Genomic DNA, 4082 nt, shown 5'->3' with positions numbered 1-4082 from the left:
TAAAAAATATTAAAAGTTCTGTTCTGTATTTTATGATATTTTATGCTATTCTTAAATAATTTTCTAACTTTCAGTATGAAACAGAATACATTTAGGGGGAGGAAGAGTCACTTTTGTTCACTGTTCTGCATTTAATAATAAACAGGTCCTCCTGACAGTCTTTTGAGAGTGGAAGAAGTCACATACAGGCAGACCCTTAAAAGGACTATGCATAAGCCGTTTAACTTGAAGTCTGCCTTAGTCATAAACTTCAGAGTGGAGAGGGTTGGACAAGGCTATTACTAGCAAGGTTCATAACTCACTGGACAGTCTAAATGGCATGCATGAAGCATGATCAGCATGTTACTCGATTATTCTTTCACAGTCACAGTCCCAGGTGCAGTTCCAGGTCTCTGATTGTCAGTGGTAACCCTGTGTTTTTAGAAGGCCAGAGCTCATACACAGTGTTTCTTTTGAGCTCGAGGCCATTATATAAAGGCACAAGCAATCTAAAGACACTTTTTGGGGCCTGAATATGTGAGTAGTTTATATTAGATTGTTACAGAAAGTGAAAGAAAATGCACCAAGTATATGATGCTCGAGAGCTGATACCAAAAATAAAACACACAAAAATTCCTTAATTTTTAAGCATTTCCTATTGACTAAGCTTAGAAATCTCTTCACATATTGTTCTAGTTGTGAATTTCCATTTTGGCTGCTTAATACCACTCCTCGAATGAAAGAAAATTTAACTTACTGACTTAGCATTGTGAAAATGATTCCTGGAGCTGACCCTTTTATTTAGCCATGATGGAACTGAACTGTCTTAAAAACTATAACTCTTCTTTTAATACCATTTTCTTGTTTTTTTTAGTTTTGTTTTTTTGGGGGGGGTGGGTTGGAGAAAAAGGTATGTTAAGCTAAATTCTTTCCAATGCTTTCTATTCATTGTACTACTAGGAGATAGTACTAAGAGATTTCTGACGATTAATTGCGATTACTATTTCAGAGACATAGACTTTCTGCATTCTTCCATTAAATTTTACTATACGAAGTGGCTGAAATCTGAAGAAACCTGATAATGAGATAATGGAGAAAATAGCATCTACAAGAGGAAGTGTACGTCTTCACCTGTAAGTACCTCCCATGAGACAATAATTGCAAATTATTAAACATCCTCTTAAATACTACACTCTGTTTAAAACAATCATGCATTTGGGAGTTAGGTTTTGTGAGATGAATCCATTCCTATACTAAGTTTAAAAAACGAGGGATGGCTCAAACTTTCTATGCTCTTTTTAAAAGGAGCTGTCAACATCTGACTGTTATTTGGCACTCCACTTTGATAGAAAATAGAGAAAATGCCATTTAAACAGAACTAAACTTTTTCCATGTGAGGGCAGTCAAACACTGGAACAGTTTTTCCAAAGAAGCTGTGGGACTGTGGGATCTACATCCTTGATGATTCCTGGATGGTATTCAGAACCTGACTTGACATGTCCCTGGGCAACCTGCTGTAGTTGGTTTAGCTCTGAGTCAGTAGAATTTGGACTAGATCTCTAAAGGTACCTTCCAAAATCAGCCATCCCATTGTTTTCTAAATACCACCTGCCCTGGGATACATAGATAATGAAAATACTTACCATATGACTCATATAAAGCACTTAGAGTTTGTTCTGGTCTAACAAAAGATGTAATTAACAATATTGAAAAAATCATTTTTTTTAAAATGAAAAAATAATTTACAAGTCCTGAACTTCGTACTTTTTCAGTCTCTCGAGTTTTTTTTTTGGTTTGTTTTTTTTCCCCACAGTGTCACACTTAAGTTCTTCAATATAACATATGTCTTAGTTTCATGCTGAAGGCATGGCTGACCAATGGCCCACCAAAGCACCATTTCCTCCCAGACCCATTCAGACTGAGCAGTCTGTGAAGAATGGAAGAGACCTGCATTACTCCAACAGTGCTCTTTGTCTTGATTGTAAAAATTCTGTTAGGTACCCTCAGCATGTCATCAGTTTAATCAAAAAGAATATGCTGTGGAAACTATAGATAGGCTGTAGGTACCAAAGCAGTACAGTCTTTGCAGTAGCAGATCTAAGTTTAACATAGTAAGTCATAATATTCCCTCTCCAGGTCATATTTGTTCTGGCATCTTTTACAATGCACAGAGACTCTGCAGGGAGGATGTGTTAAGATTAACAGCTTTTTTTTCTTCTTTTTTTTTTTTAATATAAATAAACCAAGATGCACATAATAGACATGACCAGTAAGCTGCTAGGCTAAGTATTAATATGTCTGCTATCCCTCATAAGACAAGTCTACATTCTGTGATTTTGAACTGGTTTGGTATATGATGCTACTGAGCTGTTGCCTTGCAGCTCCCTGCTTTATTCCTAGGACTTAATACCTTTTTTGCTTCAGTATTTTTCTTAAGGTTCTTGGAGTCATAATTATCTGTATCCAGACATCGTCACTTGTTTGTTCTTTCTGCTCTTGTACTACACTGTACATTCCCCAAGCTTTTTTCTCACAGCTTAGCAATGTTCTCAGTAAATCCAACTCAAGGTCACACTGTTTTAGATCTGAAAATACCTTGAATCAGAGACAGGTGAAAGATGCATGGTGCTTTGCTGACAGACAGGAGAGAATAGGATTCCCTAAACATCAAACACCAGAATTTGGAAACATTAAAGGATTATGCATTCAGCCAGCTTGGGAGACAGTGTGACTTCTATGAGGTACATAGAACATAATTAAAATACACACTTTCAAGTTATAACAGTCAAGCACATCTTCTAGGAGGAGCTAAAAGGTTAAGTGTGACCTGTTCTGGAAAAAAAAGTGCATTTTCTGAGGGTCAAAACATAATCCCAAGGTTACAACCTGCAAGAAAAAAAAAAAACGGCTCTGTTCTTCAGTGATCACAGCAACTACAGTACTGGTAGAACTGCTGTTTTTGAATGGGTTTTGAACTGATAAAGTCTGCCATGGACAGTTTCCAGAGTACTAAACTTTGTTTCTGGGACACGGGAACTGTCTTAAAATGCATGTTGACTTTCAGGTGTCTGATGGTTTCTGTGACAGTGCCATGTCTGCTCCCTTCACATCTTGCATTTAACAGATCACAGTAGATCATACCATTTCTGGATAACAAGTTACCTCACTGTTTATGTGTAATAATAAAAAATTCTAAAGAATTCTATGGTATAACCTGTACAGACATATATTTAAGGAAACAGGCCATCATTATTGGATCCCAGGAGAAAGTCTCTCCATCTGTTTGAAAAAGCCAGAAATCTTGAAATTCGAGATCCGTGATACTAATGCTTCCCTCCCTGAAATTCCTTTTGTTGAGTATTACACTTCCTTTTGACAACCCTGAGTTTTTTAAGTATAACTATATTGAAGAATGTTTATACTAAAAACCCAAAATGAATTTTGAGAGGGGATTAATATAAGACATATACGTAAGTATGTATTTTTCTCATTTTAAGTTTTAGATTTCTTTTCCCTAAGAAGCACTACTTTTTGTTCTTAATGGAAACAATCCATTTACCTTGTTGTGTCACAAATGACCTTGCAAGTTTGAAGTGAGGCTCCATGCTGATCAAGTTGGCAAGCTTGACATAAGCATAAAAATATAGGATCTGATCTCCCACATGCAAATGTTTCAGAACATGTAGTTATTTTGCAGTTTTGAAGTTTCAGGTAGCTGAACTTATCAAACCTTGTAATTTTTAAAATACTACTGTTGGCAAATCAAATACAGATATTGACCAGTCAGTATTGATCAAAATTGTTACTGGTCAAGGTCTGCAAACTCATTCAACATGTGGAACAGAGAAACTCCAAAAAATGAAGATACTGATGCAACCATCACAGCCTATCATTAGACCCAATCTCTCTGGACCATGCTGTAAGGCATGGAAAAGTCTCAATAAAAAAGCACTTAACCTTTTTGAGAATAATTTCCTTTACAAAAATCTCAGAATGCCTTGTGTTTTGCATTTGAATTCACTGGGCATTTACATAATTGATTCCCAATTATAAAAATAGATAAAGACAATAATAAGAAAATTGCTGATTATGCAAAAAGCTAC

This window comes from Pezoporus flaviventris, unplaced genomic scaffold, assembly GCF_033815535.1.
Source record: "Pezoporus flaviventris isolate CSIRO_AGI_PZ_B2104156 unplaced genomic scaffold, CSIRO_AGI_Pfla_v1 ptg000068l, whole genome shotgun sequence".
Taxonomy (NCBI): domain Eukaryota; kingdom Metazoa; phylum Chordata; class Aves; order Psittaciformes; family Psittacidae; genus Pezoporus; species Pezoporus flaviventris.
This window is presented reverse-complemented; position numbering follows the sequence as displayed.